The sequence below is a fragment of the Pinus tabuliformis genome, chromosome X (genome assembly GCF_031772625.1).
Source record: "Pinus tabuliformis cultivar Carrire ecotype Pingquan chromosome X, CPIR1, whole genome shotgun sequence".
Lineage (NCBI taxonomy): Eukaryota > Viridiplantae > Streptophyta > Pinopsida > Pinales > Pinaceae > Pinus > Pinus tabuliformis.
The window spans coordinates 771,679,067-771,697,408 of record NC_142308.1 but is presented as its reverse complement, the minus strand read 5'-3'; the positions used below and the strand labels follow the sequence as shown (position 1 = coordinate 771,697,408).

At 39.8% G+C, this 18,342-nt stretch overlaps 1 pseudogene across 1 annotated transcript in view; it reads right to left on the bottom strand.

The window, feature by feature from the left end:
* The window catches only part of LOC149142160 (uncharacterized), a 60,414-nt pseudogene that overhangs the window by 26,179 nt on the left and 15,893 nt on the right, over positions 1–18,342 (bottom strand). Inside the window, exons 4-9 of the transcript XR_016265093.1 lie at positions 9,716–9,840; positions 9,477–9,521; positions 9,274–9,355; positions 9,097–9,165; positions 8,814–8,984; positions 8,603–8,668 (exon numbers count right to left, since the gene is read on the bottom strand). The product of XR_016265093.1 is annotated as an uncharacterized LOC149142160 (transcript). The remainder of the gene's footprint in view (positions 1–8,602; positions 8,669–8,813; positions 8,985–9,096; positions 9,166–9,273; positions 9,356–9,476; positions 9,522–9,715; positions 9,841–18,342) is intronic.

Here is an 18,342-nt window from a genome sequence, read left to right as displayed (position 1 = left end):
TGCATTTTCAAAGAACAAAAGCCAAATCTAGGCAAGATCTTAGCAAAAACTTGGAGCCAAGTTGCAGAGATAATCAGTACAAATGGAATCTCAAAAATGGACCAGAATAATTTACAACAAGAAGAGAAAGACTGGTACAGTAAAGCAATGTTAGAAAACAAAGCAAAAGCAGCAGTTACAGCAAATAATAAAGAATTCCACACAAACAAGAATTGGAAATTAAGATTGGAGGACAAAGAATTTGCAGAATGGATAAAAGAACAGAAGAGACACATTCTCTTTTTTGACGGAGCTGCAAAAAATAACCCAGGCAAAGCAGGGGCAAGAGGAGTTATACTAGACCCAAATGGACAAAAAATAATAACCTATGAATGGAGCCTAGGAGAAATGACAAACAACAGGGCTGAAGCATACAGCCTTCTCCTAGGCACAAGGCTTTTAAACAAAAACACATTCAAGAACCCTATAATAATAGGGGACTCTACTATCATAATAGCCGCTCTGGATACCAATAGGGACTTCAAAAGCATAACCATCAATAAAATCTATCAAAGGATCAGAGCAAGTTTTGAAAGTCTGGAAAATATAACCTTAAAGCACGTCCTGAGAAACCAAAATAAGGACGCTAATAGCCATGCCAACAAAGCAATTGACAAACCAGTTGGCATAGTCAAAGAGAACAATGAAGTTTATGAAGAAAGTATCCCTTGACCCCCTCACCCAGTATGAAGAACGAGAATGTATACCATGATCCACATGTATCTGTGCAGGCTCCCAAGCGACCTGAGACAGTTTGGCAATCAACAACAGCAAGTTTCTTCACAACAAAGACCAATAATTCAAGACCAGAAACCACAAATCAATGAAGAAATGCCGCAAAGTAGAAGTGAGGAGACCGATGAAGAATCATCGCACAAGTACTGTGGGATTCTGGAGATCAATGGCCGAGGTTTGACTTCAGTTGCAGCGAAAGAGGATCTCGGAAATGTCATCGCAGCTGTCGATGGTGGCAGATCAATGGCCATCGGGCACTTTCTTGCACGAGAGTTAGACAAAAGGAAAAGGCTGGATTTTAAACCAGAATTGTATTTCGCGCAGAGTTCCAGCGGTAAGTGGTTTCAGGAGGGAACCACTCGATTCCACTCATTGATGGACACGTATCATGAGGGCGGTGTGAGAATACCACCTTTTCGGGCGGGTACTCTCTGCGCGATTTGCCCACCCGAAATACTTGCCAGCCATTGGATCTATCATGTGTGGATCAATGGTGGTAGTGTGATGTGCAAGTTGTTTGACTGGTCAGATCTGATGGAGGATTTTCTACGGTGGAGATCGAGTCTTATAAAGGTAAGCTTTGAAGATTGCGCCAAGGCTTCGGAAAAGCAGAAATCGTTATTTATCGTGTATTGTGTATATGCCGACTTTTCGAGGATAATGGTTTTTGACTTTATCCGCCTTTTCAAAAGTTAAGTGCGGGTTTGGTCTTCGTGCGAGGCTTTTGGAGTTCAACTCATTTTTTGGAAATTTAACCCACATCTCAAAACCACAATACCAACTCATTAGTTTTGAAGTTTATGGATTCTGGGCAGCAAAAATAGTTGTGGGGACTGCGCTCCCATTTACGCACTACTTTTGAACCTGCCCTCCTCTGATTATACAAGGAACTAACTTCCTTTCCCTCTTTTTTGCAATATAAAAAGTAACCGACTGTGTTAAAAAGAACAGTACACTTTATCACCAACTATTCTATGCTCTGTGGGCTTTACAGGGATAATATCACCAAGCTGAGAGAATCACAATATATCACAATGTTGGTGATAGAGCTTGTCAATACTACCAACACTGGTTACAAGTGCTTTTTGCAAGACACTTCCTGTAAGTAATTTCCTGAGATCTAAACTTAATTAAATTCCTTCAAATTAATTACCAACTGACTGCTTAAAATTAATTATCAACTGATTGCATAAAATTACTCATCAATTGGTTGCTTACTATTTATTATCTAGCCAAAGCAATTATAGGTAATTTAGTTATTAACTAGGTCTTGTTTGTGACCGATTTTACTATGCTTTCTTGGCATTCATAGTTACTAATATTGTACAATGAAATATAAAGAACCCTTAATTAGGAAGACGAAAAATATCCAAATGTTATCTTTGAGTAATGAATTTATCTAATTATTTAAACCAGTGTTGCACGAACCCCCCGCCCCCGGATCAAAACCCCGAAACGTGATCCATATGGATCCATGGTGATCCGCTAGCCGAAACGCATTTCGGAAATTCTGAAACGCGGATCAGGCCGGAAAAGACTGTTCCTGCACTGTGGAAACCGTCTGGCCCAATCCGCGTTTTAGAATTTCTGAAACGCATTTCGGTCGACGGATCCCCTATACGAAACGCGGCGTTCCGAGGCCGGATCCATACGGATCGCTACCAGTTCCGTGGGCAGCCAATCTGTTCTACCATGCGGCTCCAAAAATACGATTTATTTATTTATTTTTTTCTAGTGGGTGGGGGTGGGTCCAAGTTGGGTTAGGGTGGATTAAAAGGCCCTTTCACCTCTCATTTGCTCACTTATTTTTTTTTGAGAGCTTGGAGAAGAGAGGAGAGACTTGAGGAGAGCTTGGATTGAAGATGGAGGAGCTAGGAGAAGGAGGAGGAGCTTGGAGGAGTAAAGAAGGGCTTCCATATAAAAGAGCTAAAGAGGTAAGTGCAAACCCCAAACTCCCTCATTTTTTTGTCATTGTTTTTTGTATTTTTCTCCTCCCTCTCCTACTCTTTCCCATTCTTTCTTCTTGCTCATTTAATTGCAAGTTGTCCACCACCTATATTCATATTCCAAGATGGTGTTCTTTTGGCTTTTATGTATCATTCCACTTTTGGTTTTAATAATGGCAAGAGGGAGTAGGAATAGAAGGGAAGAAGAACAAGAGGATAGTAGTCCCAATATGAGTGACCCAAAGTATGATGAGGAGGAAGGGTTTGAAGAGGAAGGGGATGAACCTGAAGGGAACACTGAAACACTAGAGGGGAAAGCTGCATTGACACCCTTGTGGAACTATGTGACCAAACTTGAAGGGGGAAAAGGTGGTGGAAGCTACAAATTTTTGTGCCCTCATGGTTGTCATGGAGGAAAACCATTTAGTGGTTCATATACCCGTGTGAGGAGGCATCTTTGTGGGGTGATGGACAGTGATGATAAAAAGGGTGTTGTGGGGATACAAATTTGCCCAAACATTTCAACTGAACAAAGAAGAAAATACATCCAAATAGAGGAGGTTGCACAACAAAAAAGCAAGAAACAAAAAACTCAGTCTGAACCAAGTGTAACCTCTAGATTTGGTAGCTCATCTCCTCATAGTATTTCTACAAGCTCTAGAGGTAAAAGAACAATAGCGGATTTCATGAATGTTGCTGGGAGGGATGATGTGGATGGAAAGATAGTTCGATTTCTTTGTGCTTGCGGTGTACCATTCAATGTGCTTCACTCTCCCTATTAGCGTGAAATGGTAAAGGCCATCAATGAAGCCCCAAAAGGATACAAGTCCCCCAACTATGAGAAAGCTAGAATAGTGTTATTAGAAAGAGAAAAAGCAAAGTTTCAAAGAGATTTGACATGTTTTACAAATGAGTGGGTGGATTGTGGGGTATCCATTATATCAGATGGGTGGACATATATTAGAAACCAACATTTGATAAATGTTCTTGGTGTTTCTGCTAGTGGTGCAATATTTATTACATGTCATGACTCCTCCATCAGTGCAACTTCCCAAAACATTGCAGATCTCCTATTGCAATCAATCAGAGATGTTGGTCTGAATAATGTGGTTCAAGTGATCACAGATAATGCAGTAAATTGTAATGCAGCTAGAAAAGTTATTGAGCGCACTCATCCACAGATCTTTTGGTCTGGGTGCTTAGTGCACACATTGAACCTTTTGATGAATGATATCGTGAAGCATAAAGAATGTGGGTGGATTAATGAGCTTTACAGGAAAGGGAAGCAACTCATTAAATTTATCACAGGGCATACAAGGGTAAACTACTTCTATGGCACTTACTCCAAGTTGCAGTTGCTTAAACTTGCAAAAACAAGATTTGCAAGTTATTACCTCACCTTTAGGCGGCTAGTGAAGGTGAGACAAGCTTTAACTAATATGGTGACCTCTGAATCATGGGAGGAAATTAACACTGATAAAGATGGTGCTAATGTAGCCAAGGACACTATTCTTGACATGTTCTTTTGGTCACAGGTTAAATATGTTTTGCAAATCACCAAACCAATTTATTACATGATCAAGTTTGCAGATTCAGATCGGCCAATAATTGGGGAGGTGTATGAGCAAATGGATAGCATGTTGGGGCAGATTAAAGACATTGTTGAACCTAGAGATATCACCTTGTACAATTATATTCGTGCAGAGGTGGAAAACCGATGGGAGATGCTAAATGTTTCATTTCATGCATTAGCATATGTTTTGACACCTAAACACTATCATCCATCATGGCTTTCAACACCAGCACCTGGGGGGAGGGAGCAGGGGAAAACCACGCCTAGATCTAGAGGTTCTAGAGAAATATATGATTGCATTGTGTAAATTAGTCCCTGATGAGGAGGAGGCTGCCATGGTATAGATTCACGGAAACAATTGAGCAACTATACGCTTAGCACTGGTCCATTTGGGAGCATGCATGCAATTAGAGATCGAGAGAGTTTTTCTTCTCTTGAGTGGTGGAACATGCATGGAGGTGCTACTCCACTTCTACAAACTTTGGCATTGCAAGTGCTATCACAAGTGGTAAACACTTCTTCTGCAGAGAGGTGTTGGAGCTCTTATTCTTTCATCCACAGTGTTAAAAGGAACAGGTTGAGTTTAGACCGAGCAAAAAGCTTGGTTTATGTTCATTACAACTTGTGATTGTTGTCCCATTACTGTGATGATGCAAAGACTAATAAAGACCTTAATGTTTGGGACATGAATCCAGAGGAGCCCAATTTGGAGGAGGGAGTGTTGTGATTAGAGCAATTAGAGGATGCTCTTATCCAGGTATGCCCATTGTGGTATGAATTTCAAAATTCAGTCAATAAGTGGTACATCCATTGAATTCAAATGTGTCAATTTTGCTTATTAAAGCATTTCTCTAATTCCTGTTTTAAAATTTTTTTGTTAACTAGTGGTTTTTTTTTTTGTATGAATTTTTTGAGCAATTCCAGGATGATGATGATCAAGTTGAGATGCCACCCCCATTTGGTCCCTTGTTTCCCAGGTTCCATGGTTCAACACCAATAGCAGGGGCTTCGTCTTCATCAGTTTCAGTCCCACTCCACAACTTCCACAGGCATCTTCTTCATTGCCACCACGTGGAGGCCCACCTCCACGTACTCTTCGTGGGGGAAGGAGGAGAGATTAGTAGATATATTCACAATTTAGTACTTTTGTCATGGATTAATCATTAGACTTGTAGGCTTGTTGTGAATTTGAACCTTTTTGTCTTGGCGGTGGCCAAGTGGCCTATTTTGTAAACATTACTATTTGAATTTTGGACATGACTAATGTTGACAGCTGCTGACTTGCTAGATAATATACTTTATGTTTTATGTTTTATAATATGCTTAAAATTTTGATGTATGTTTGTAATTGCTAGAATATGGATGGTTGATGCTCGAATAATTAATCATTGATGTACAATGGAATCACGGATGCCATATCTATCTTGACTTATGTAAAAATATGCATGTTTTCATGTCTTCTACAACTAATTTGGTATTTGGGATGTTTGTTTTGAATATAAATGCAATATATATATATATATATATATATATATATATATATATATATGTAGTAGACGCTTCGCTGGGGGGTGATGATGAGCTCCAAAAATGGATAATTATATGGGCTCATTCAACCTCCTAATTCGACTTAATCCACCATTCTCATTAGTTTATTACATGTTTTTTATTATATTTATGCTAATAGAGTGAATTGGGTTAGTCATTATGCCAACAAGTCTAATGTGTGCTTTGTGTAGTCTTTTTGGTCAATTTGGAGACAAAATCAAAGGTTTTAATGAGTACTTGGCAGCCAAATTCGTGGGAGAACAAGAGAGAGGATTTGTAGGAAGGTGTCCCCTTCATTATGGGCCCTTACCTCGAATTCTCCACCATCAGCTCGGAGTTCAAGGGCCACCAAATCGATTATCACAAGGGCGGCCGAGCAAGTGCTAGTAAAAGTGTTGTTAACTACAAGTTTTGGCAGCCAAGTTCCTAAAGTTTAGGAGGGTTGTTGGGGTCCTCAATTTGTATAAATAAGAGGGCTTAGGGCCTCATTTCAGTTAGTCACTTTGTAGGCAGAAGTTAGCTAGTTTGTAGTTCGGTTTTAGTCATTTTTTAGGCACTAGTTTAGCTCTGCATTTCAGCACATTTTCAAGTTTTCCTTGTAGACAGTTTTTGGAATGTAACTATTCTTTTGGTCAATAAAGATGAATCCAGCTTTGCACCAGCTCTAAATCTCTCTTAGGAGGCTGTAGCTTTTGGGGTTGGGCCCATCTCAAGTGCCCAGTACCTCCTTTGTTTACTTTTATGTGTTTTTGTTGCATTCTTAGAATAAAATCTGCTATTTAGATTTAAATCTTGTTTTGTTATTTAGATTGCTTTTGATGATTAAAAAGGCTTTTTATGTTCAGATTGAGTTGATAGGTTATTAACATGGAAGAGCTTCAAAAAAAGGCCATCAAGCACCTCTGATTTCACCTCTCCCTTTGTGGCATCAGGAGTTGGGATCAAGGTGACCTTGCTGCCACCAAAAACACTATCTTTGTTTCGCCATGCAACCATTAGTGTTTGATTTTTATTTGCAGAAGTTGGTTACATGCTCAGATTATTGATTGCTTCGTTGCATAGTTAGTATACATGGTTTCAGTGCAAATAAACTTCTGTTCCATTTCTTTGCTGTTATCTAGATCAGAATAGACTAACGTAACTAGGTCTTTGATTTTCCAAATCCTTGTTTGTTTCGTTTGAAAAACAACTTGCAGAGCATCTGTTATCCTTCTTTATCTGCCCATTCTCCATCAACCCCACCTACTTCATCCTCTACTTAGAATCTTTGCCTTACGTTTGCCACTTGCTCACTCTGCCCTAATTCCCATATTTTTGTGCAACATTGCTCCACTCCTCCTTGAACAAATCCAACCATCCTCGCCATTCCTTAGCTCCATCAACCAAGTCTTGGACCTCCTCACACCCTTGTCTAACCTCCATACCCACTTCTTCACCTTTCTTCCTCCATCCATCTTCCAAAATCCCATTTCTAAACATCCTGTAGAAAAATTACAGACATCCTGTAGAAATTCCAGAACATCCTGTAGAACCCCTGCAGACTTCCTATAGAAGCTCACGAATGAGGTTTCTTGATAGCCAAACTCTGTGAAACTCTCTGGAAGGGTGTTAGGGACCCCTTAGGCCCTCTTTGAACCTTCCCGACCTCCTCCAAGCATTTCCTCTCGCCAATCCACCTCTGCACAGTCAAAAACAGTTAAATCGCATGCATGATAATTCTGACAACTTATTCAAAAATACAAAAAAGATGTTTTTTTTTCAGATGTTACTGTAGAAGTAGCTCAGACACATGGATTTTACCTTCCTAGAAGTCAATGGCATCTCTTTCAGTAGCTTGCATCCTCTTTCTTGCATCGGTAGGGCTAGCTGGTAAAATTAGGGTTGCTAGGGTTTACGTTTCCTTTCAACTTTCCAGTTTCTTTCTGCAAGTAGATCAACCTTCTTTGAGTTAGCTTTCGTCCATCAGTTAAAAAGCTTCTTCTCAGAGCTCATAGAAGTTGGCTTAAGATCCTAGCGGACTTGTGCTAGCTGACCAAGTGATAGCTGCGGCAAGAGCTAGTACTTGTGCATACAACACCGTCGCTTCCAAGTTTGTTACGAACTACCAGGTTAATAAAATTAAAGAAGGGAGTTCCAAGAGTTGCAGCATTATTGCTGCAATACTGGGGCCCATTTCGTCCCCGCTTCGTGCAACGTTGAGTTAAACTTCCAGATGCAAGTTCAGTTTTACAATCCAATATCCAGAAAATGTGTTTCTATGTTCCTTAATACAGTGCAATAGAGAATGACCGAGCCAATCTTGAATTTTGAAAGCCTTCAAAGGTGACCATAGTACAAAAAAACAATGCCATGTAAACAAAATTTCTCACTAGAAACTCAAAAATCCTGCCATGTTCAAATCTGCAACAAGCTATAAACGTCCCTTTCTGCACATGTCATTATAGAATAGGGAAACGTTTCGTTTCATAGCATTTCTGATTGCATTGTCATGTTAAGAAGCAGAAGCAACAGTCAAACATCTTTCTCAATGAATGTCTCAAAATATTATAGGATGTACAAAATACCAAAAGAATAAGGTAAAATTAGGGAAACCAAAAAAAGAGGAGCTGAAACAAAGTGAAAATACTGTTAACATCAACTCATCCAGTGTCTAAATACTAACCACAAACAACCTATCTCTACACTCCTTCCATCTCCCCATGTTTTGACTGCATAAGACAATGTCAAGACAGAATTATAAGACGAGTAACAAGGAACAAACCTGAGATCTCTCTTCTTTCTCTCCATAAGGCATTTTCTTTTGTGCGAGTCTGTCTGCTTCCTTAAGCTGCAGCCAATGAATCAATTTCCATGATTTACAAATGAACAAGACAGAAAATAAAAGAAAATCTAGTAAAAAAAGAAAAGTAAGCCATTGAAGTCAGAAAGCCATTTTCCATGCTTACTAAAGTCATTAATTTTTAAGATCTGACCTTTAACACCCTAAGGCGATCACCTAGTGGAGGTAAGTCATCCAGTAATGTTCGAGCCACATACTCATTGGATCGAGCATGTTTGAAAAAGGAATGTTTCAAGAGCCTCTCTGCAGATGGTCGCTTTGTTGGATCCTTTACCAAGCACATAGCTATCATCTCCTTGAAAGACTGAAATGACAAAACCATAAAAGCTATCACCTGCTTAAAGAGTGGTAGCTATAAATTGTAACTCAAATACATAAAATTAGTGATGCAACAGTAGTTTAGATCACTGGCATACCTTAGTAAATCTTTTATCCCTTTCATAGTCCAGGCCAGGAGGTGCATTCTGCAAAGTCATAAGCAAAACCTGCAGCACACAACACAGAAGACTTAAACTGAATTTAAATAAACCATGGTGGTGAGCCATAGCAGTAATAAGTCATTACTACAGTTAACATGACCAGGTAGCTTCTACCTTCATCGGCGGGTACTTGGAAAATGGAGCATGACCATGCGCAAGCTCCAATGCTGTAATTCCAAAGGACCATATATCGGCCCTACAGGAAAACCCATTTTCAGGAATGCAGAAGATTTTCATACAACCACAAATAGAAGCAGTGTCTACCATGAGGTGTTTGCAGGGAACACAAATGAAAAAGAAAAGTATAAGCAGCTCACTTGAAATCATAACCATGAAGTTGCTCCATAACCTCAGGCGCCATCCTGTACACCATATACCCAATTATAAAATGGATATTATAGTTTTGATGTACAAATAGGCATTAGTGTTCATAAGCAATGAATCTCAAAATAATATGCACCTAACAGTTGTTCACAATTACATTTTACTGAACAGGATAACAAATCCACAAATACAATTGAGAGAAAAAAAAAAGTTAAGAGCTCGAAACATGCACCAGCATGGGGTCCCCACAAAAGTATTCCTGGATCTTTGTCTATCACCAGTATCAAACATGCAAGCAGAGACACCAAAATCTCCTAACTTAATTGCACCACTTTCATGAATTAAAATACTCCCAGCCTGTAGGAGTATGAATACACAGGTTAAAATGTCAATAATATGAAAATTAATGTCTTTTAAAAAGCACAGACAATCAAAAAAACTGTATAAGTTAGAACATAGGCTATTCATAACTTACATCTTACAGTAAATCTGATTCAAGCATGGTTGGTAACACTAAAAATTATAAAACATTATATGAAGAAATTGCAGCTTCTATACTCTGCCTAATTGGTGATAGTTATTATTTTGTCATATCAAGTTCAGGAAGATAGAGAACTGGAAATCATGATGTCAGTGCCAAGGGAAATAATCTTTCAAAACATTTCAAAACTCTAAGTGTATATTGCAGAAGATTTACTACTACAATGATGAACTGTGAAAATCTGCTTTCTCAAATACTTTCATACGCCAGTGTTTCACAGAGATTTTGCAGAGGCCATCAGGAGTTCTGATTCTCTGCTGTGCTGATGCTGAGACCAACATATGTCTCAAAGGCCAACCTTACTCAGACTTACAAAGGACAAGCAGTGATAAAAGAGGCCAACTAAGTTACCAGAAACAGAAATCAGGGTCAAAGTTCAAACCAATCAATGAGGACTCTAAAGTTCTGGGGGTGAAAAATTGATTTAGGTTTCTGGTCCTACGTATGCATGAATAATTAAATTTTAACTATCATCATATCAAAAAGTGACCAATCATTAAGTGGAAACTAAATTTCTACATATGCCCATTGCCCATTCTCTCTATTTGGATTCCAGGATGATCAAAGACGAGAAAATTAAATATTCAAGAAAGTAATCCTACCAACAAACATAGGTGCTGTCATACAGAACATGTAATGGAACTTATGTGCATTTACTTTCAGTTATAATAAGAATTCCGAGTACAGCCAAATTATAACAAGCAACCAAATAGTAACATATATGGACATTGGAAACAGAGACTGAAGTTAATTTTAAGAGACATCACCCTTCCTTCCATGTACAATCTATTTATTTGGGGTAGCATCAGAGGTGCTCTAACCATGAAAATTGGTGGAGAGGCTAAAGCACATAAGATCTCCAAGAACCAGAAATGGTTTGGGGTCCACCCAGTTAGAAAGATATTAAAATAATTAATATTTTTAATGGAGTTCTTAAGTCTAAACTTGGTAAAATTAAAATATTAATGGGTATTAATATGAAACTGGGTGAGAATGTTCTAAATGACATGGATCAAGCTAAATCTAATCTTAGCAGTTGATTAGAGATTTAATCTCGTCCGTTGAAGACTCAACAGAAAAAGTATAAGAGGATGCTTGAGGGTCAGTTGGAGACACACCAAGATTGATCAGTCAGTTCGATTTTCTGGAGCGGGGTTTGCTGAGAAAATTCAAACAAGTGATCTGAGTTGCAGCGAGGGGCAATGAGTGCATCGTAGAGGGGCAGTGATAGTTTCGGAGGGCTGGCGCAGTGATTGAGGAGGCTACGCAGAGCCAGCAGGAGCCACGCAGAGGGCCAGAGAGACTGCGCAGAGGCTAGCAAGGCCTGCGTGGGTGACGCAAAAAGCCAGAGAGCCAGCGCAAAGCAGCAGAGGGCTGACGCAAGGGGTTCCATAGCCACGCAGAGACCAGGAGGGCTGACGCAGAGCCTCAAAGAAGTGTTGGAAGGATTTCCGTGGAGCAGACTTGCTAAATATCTACTTCCTAAGAGAGGTATTACTGCCAGATAGATATCTCTGTTGGGTGAGCCAGTTTGGCACCCTAGTTGTACTCAAGAAAGTTGCTTAATAATAAAACCCTCAGAACTCCTGCACCGGTTTTGCCAAGTTAGGTTTTTCCGAGGACGATTGTCCAAAAATAATAGTGTCCCTTGCGTGTTTGTCTGTTATTTTCAGTTGATGATCTGTAGATGGTTGAGACTGCATTTGTGTTTATTTTCAGTATTTATATGGTTAAATAACTTGTTGAGAAATAAACAAGTAGGTGAAATAAACCAAATAATGCAGCAAGAATTTCTGACGTGTTAAACTTAGAAATTTCAACATGGTATCAGAGGGTTGGAGATCACAAGAGAGATGAAGGCACCAGCTAAATCAGAAGATTTGCAGCAAAAATAGTTGTCCCGAGAGATAAAGGTGTTCCTAAGTAGAAGGCAGCAGTGAAGGAGTGACGCAGAAGGCCTGTGTCATCATTTCGAGCCAGATAGAGGGCTAGCGCAAAGACAGAGAGAGGCAGAAGAGGCTCACAAAGAGCCACGTCATCCTACTCAGTTAGGTAGGCTTGACGCAGTTGGCCCGAGGAATGATTCAGCCTTGCTAGGATTGCGCAAAGCTAAGAGGCTCAGTTTCTTCAGCTACTGGGGCCTAGGGAGCTGTGGGCAGATTGTGGATTGGAAATCTGGTGGGGTGTTGCTACTATCGAAGCAGAACAGTACTTAACGAGATAGAACCAAGGTAGAGGTAGTCGCTGCCTTGAGGGATTTCTAACCAAGAAATCCAGATCCGTATTGCAGGTGCATAGAGGATCGGAGAGGAGCAGTTCAACAATTGGCAGGAGGATTTCTAGGAGGGAAATCGAGACTCAGAGGGAGTCTAGGAGAGAACTTCCATAAGGGAAGTCGAGACTTAGAGGCAGTTCAGGAGAAGAGCAGAGATGGCAATGAACGGACTGAGGGATTAGGACAGGTTGGACGGGGCTTCCAACTTTGTCATCTGGAAGGCCAGGATCCTCTTTGTTCTGGATAGACATCGCATCAAGGGCTTCGCCTTGAGAACCGTGGCTATCCCAGTTGACTCGACTGATAATGAAAGGTATTAGGATGCAATGGCCAAGGCAAAATGCATACTCCTTGATGGGGTCAAGGATCATGTAGTTCAGCATATTTCCGAGAAGAACACAGCAAAGGAAATGTGGGATACCTTGACGACATTGTATCAGGGCACTTTCGTGCAAAGGAAGATGCTACTGGAAAATCAGTTGCGGTCATATCAAATGCAGAAGGGGGAGCAGATAGATCTATACCTCAGCAAGTTGCAAAAGATTCGGGAACGACTTACTTCCATAGGGGCCACACCGAATGAGTGCATCTGGTGAGGAGGGGGAGAAATGAGAGGGGGGGATTATTTGTCCAAAGCATTTTGGGCAAAGCTAATCTTCTAGGAAAGAGAGATGGGGTGTCAAGACGAAGAGAGACTGGAGAGAAGAAGAGAAAAAGCAGGAGAGGAGTGCGGTCTGGAATCAAGGGACAGAAGAGGAGGAAGGGAGGAGAATCTCCGAAGATAAAGTGCTGAAGGGAGAGGGACATGCAAGAAAGTGTGTCCCAGAAGAATAAGGATGAGGGAGAGGCTATGAATAAAGATAAAAAGGCTAGAGAGAAGAAAGAAGGAGAAGAAAGAAGTCGAGATGGATGACGACTATGCCATGAGTGCTCATGCACCTCTAGAGAAGAGGTGGGGAGACATAGAGCTGTAGTCAGGAGGACTTCAGAAGATGAGGGGCAAGATCCTTGAGGTACCCAAATTCTTGGATCATATCCGGCTATGGGAGCCCCGAGAGACAGTAGTAGGATGACAGATGTCGGTAGAAGCAAGATGCGAATGGAGCAACAACGCAGTCCTACAATGCAGTGGTCTTTGGCAGCGCAGTGAGGGTTGCAGCAGTGTGAGAGGCACAGAGGAGGTTGCAGCAATGCAAAAAGACACAGAGATGGTTGTAGCAGTGCAAGAGGCACAGAGATGTTGCAGCAGCGCAGAGGCAGCAGAGGGAGCACAAGATAGCAACAGAGGTAGCTTCAACATCAAGGGGCTTCTAGCCAGACAAGGATGTCAGTAGTTGGGTAGATCAATTACTTACTTCTCAGTAACTGAGTTGCAGTGCAACAATTAGTAATGGTAGGGCTATGGGCAGCACGATGAGCATGATGAGAGAGAACTGCAGCGTAGATGCAGTGTTGGGACGAAGGACCAACAGCAACACAGATGCAGAGGGCGCTGCAGTACGGATGAGGCAGTGGCATTGACAGAGCCATGGGCAATAGTACAGGAGGCAGCAGTGCAGAGGATGTTGGGCAGCAGGCCAAGCATCAGCACAGGTACCAGTGTCGGATGATCAGGGTGATGTTTAGTGGTGGAACATTACTAAAGCACATTCCTCGCTAAGAAGGAGTGTTGATTTGGGGTAGCATTGGATGTGCTCTAGCCATGAAAATTGGTGGAGAGGCTAAAGCACATAAGATCTCCAAGACCCAAAAATGGTTTGGGGAAATTCCACCCGGTAGAAAGATATTAAAATAATTAATAAACTTAGGAAAATTAAAATATTAATGGGTATTAATATGAAACTAGGTGAGAATGTTCTAAATGACATGGATCAAGCTAAATCTAATCTTAGCCGTTGATTAGAGATTTAATCTCGACCGTTGAAGACTCAACAGAAAAAGTATAAGAGGAGGCTTGAGGGTCAGTTGGAGACAAACCAAGATTGATCAGTCAGTTCGATTTTCTGGAGCGGGGTTTGCTGAGAAAATTCGAACAAGTGATCTGAGTTGCAGCGAGGGTGGTGAGTGCATAGCAGAGAGGCAAAGATAGTGCCGGAGGGTCAACGCAGTGATTGAGGAGGCTACGCAGAGCCAGCAAGAGCCACGTAGAGGGCAAGAGAGACTGCGCAAAGGCTAACAGGGCCTGCGTGGATGACGCAGAAGGCCAGAGAGCTAGCGCAGTGCAACAGAGGGCTGACGTAGTGGGTTCCAGAGCTACGCAAAGGCTAGGAGGGTTGATGCAAAGCCTTAGAGAAGCGTTCGAAGGATTTTCGTGGAGCAGACTTGCTGAATATCTGCTCCTGAAGAGAGGTATTACTGCTAGATATATATCTCTGTTGGGTGAGCCAGTTTGGCACCCTAGTTGTACTCAAGAAAGCTGATTAATAATAAAACTCTCAGAACTGCTGCACGGTTTTCCCAAGTTGGGTTTTTCCGGGGACGATTGTCCAAAAATAGCGGTGTCCCTTGTGTGTTTGTCTGTTATTTTCAGTTGATGATCTGTAGATGGTTGAGACTTCATTTTTGCTTATTTTCAGTATTTATATGGTTAAATAACTTGTTGAGAAATAAACAAGTAGGTGAAATAAACCAGATAATGCAGGAAGAATTTCTGACGTGTTAAACTTAGAAATTTCAACACAATCTTTATACAAAGAACGTCATAGGCAAAAAAGCCTAGGAGAACCATGTTGAAGCATTTTCTTCTATTAGTTTTATTAGTGGATTTGTTGTTTGTATTGTCTCTAAATATACCCCCCTAGAGACAAGTGGCAAGCAGAGACCTGGGATACTTCCTAGATCAATGAGACCACAAACGTCCTATTGATCTTTGGCTGAGAAACCCAATTCCATAAAGTTGTTGGGGAGTTCCTGTTACGAACAAAGTTCGTACTCTACAATAATCTTAAGAACACTTGGTACACGAAGACATCTATTGAGGATAAGAAACATATATTGAATAATGTATAAGAGAAATGATATGAGATGATGGTGTTACAAATGGGGGGGCCACTTATATATCTAGGAAGATGCCCTTTCATGACTGGTCATGTCCTTAACACATGCCTCTTCAGTAAATAGTTATTGTTTAATTAACTATTATTACATTTATTATTTATTTATATACTATATATTTATATATATTTTATTCCTAAGATTGCCTTTCCCTTTAGAAAAGCTTTGTCCTCAAAGCGTACTGATGAAAAGGCTTGATCTCTTTCTATGTTTCGAATGTCTTCTTGTCTCGGAATTGTTATCTTCGTTGATACAAGACAATATGATCTCTGAGTGATAAACAAAATTGTCGAACTGAGAATGGATCTGACTATCCTACATTAATCTTCTGTGGAATGTTGTAGTTACTGGATATTTCAGATGAAATTTTATCACAAGATTGAATTGCGCTAACATTAGTAGCCTTCGGAACATATGTTTGTTGTTTTGTTCTGAGCAATACATATTTGTAAACTGATGGAGATGTTTGCTTTTGTGATTCAGATGTTGACAAGGAATTCTTGTGATTTGATTTCCTTTAAACATGTTTGTGACGCTTTCTTGACTTACTTGAGATATATGATTTCCTTCAGGTACAGAAGTCACTTGGTTAATTGTTGGATATTTACTTGAAATTTTTGTCGTTTGAATTGTAACATCTGAGTATGTTTTCACTTCTATTGGTTTGTCATCTTCTTGAATTGTGATGTTCATTGGATCAGTATTCGTTCTTTTTTCTTCAATTTGAGTTTTTTCATCTGGAGACTTCGATTTTGTCATAATTTCTTCTAGTTTGTTCTCCAATGATTTCTTATCATTTTTAAAGTTTCTTGATTTGCGTGAGTAGCTTTTGATTGTGATTCTTGATACGTGAAAGTTCATTGCTTTCTGGATTGTTGGTTTTATTCTTAATGTCCTGCTCCTCATCTTTTAAACTTTTGATTTGTTCTAATAATGTTTGATTAAGGTTCTTTAAATATAATTTTTCTTCTTGTTCTGATAGGCACTTCTTCAGTTCTTTCTCTATGGCCTTAGCAATGTTGATGTGGTTCTTCATCCATTCTTTTCTCTGCAAGGATCTCATCTCAGCTCTACAGTTTCTCAGCCCCTCTTCAGGACAATAATCCATCATTTAACGGTCTGAACATCTCAGCCTTGGACTCTACCCAAGAACATTGTCAAACAGTGTAGTAGCTCCTCTTTGGTTGATGATACTACAGTGATGTCTTCATCCTCTCCCTCCTTTACTTCCACCTCCATTTCTGATGTGGTTGAAGGGGTTGTTACGAATATAAATTATATAGAATAACAATAAATAAAATAAATGTAAAAATAAATAATCAAGTAATGATTATGTTAAATAGTCATTAGTTAAGTGAAAAGGCATGTCTAAAAAACATGCCCAATCATGAAAGGACACTTGCCTAGGTATATAAGCGGGTCCTCATTGTAACATTCAACATCCTTGTACATTTTATATATATAATAAATTATTATTACAAATACCTTTGTGTATTTTTACATTAAAAGTAAACAAGCCATAAGTTTTGTTGCTTCAGTGGTATCAAAGCCATTCAAGTCTGTGAACGTTACCCGCCGCACAATATAACCATGTGAGTCCTTGAACGTTATCCGCCGCATAATATGCCATTACATTTACGTCCTCATTCAGCGATTTAGTAAAATTCAAGAAAAGTTTCAGCAATTAGAAAAATCATGTGCAAAAGTTACAGCACATCTAAAGGAAATCGATAATAAGGAAGAGGAAGCAATAGATGATTATAATGTTGAAGATTTCCATGACGCTGATATAGATCAAGATGAGGATCTAGATGAAGCTAATCTTGATGTGGATGAGAATGATATAGATCAAGATGATGATCCAAATGAAGATGGTGTGGATGAGGACTATCTTGAGAAACAAGAAGATGAACAATATCATAACAATGAGGAAGATGTGGAAGAAGAAATTGATGATGACGAAGAGGAAAATGTGGAAGAAAGAAAAAAAAAAATTGTGGATAATTATGAAGATGACATATTTGAAAAAGAAAAAGTGGATTATGGGAAAGATGAGAAAGAAAACCATGATCAAAATGATGAGAATACTGATTCTTATTCCTCAAGTCAATTTGTAAATAAACCTATAGCAAGTGCTCAGGTTCCATTTTGTCTAGCAGAGAAAGCAATGCGAGATTGTTGGTCATTCATTCAACCCTCCACATTCAAGATTTGTGGTGAGAACTATTTCAGGGACAAGAAAAGGACTTCTACACCAAACTGTGCGACATTTGTCTATTTGGCGTAGATGTTTTTGTATGTCCAAGAAAAATAGATAGTGGAATAACTAGTGTAATCAAAGAAGCTATTGAATTGATAGTGAAAGGCTCCATTCTCTGTTGCACTCAGATGAAGTCTTCAAAATTTTCCCAGTTCTGGAAAGCTTCAGGAAACAAGGAAGAATTATTTAAATTTAGATAAAAGTTGATTTCCGTGTACATGCATATGAATGCTCAAATGTCTATCTGTCCCGGATGTCAATGCACCTAGGAAGCCACGCCTTTCTCGAGGATATCCAGAACACGCAGTTGGTATCGCAGTTGGTAGCCACGGCTTTTGTCTATGTTTTTGTGTTCAGTTGAAAAAAATGTACCTGAGAGAGTGCCAGATCTCGGTCAGTAACTCCTTATTGGAGCAATTACCAGAGGATTTGCAAGTGCAAATATTGGCGTGACTCCCTCTAAATTGCATGCAAAGATACAAACATTGTTAACCGGCAATGGAATGCCATCCTTTCATCCAACTATTTCATAACTAGACTGTGAAGTAATGCACCTACCAACAGGAAACCATCGTTGGCTCTAATAGTTACAAACCCTAGGAAGCCTTGTATTGCTTTCTACATTTACACATGCACCTGGAAACCCTACTTCTCTCTCTCATTCATTCCAAAGTCTCCACATTTAGCACCACACGCAACACTAGAGATGTATTATGTAGAGGATCGGCA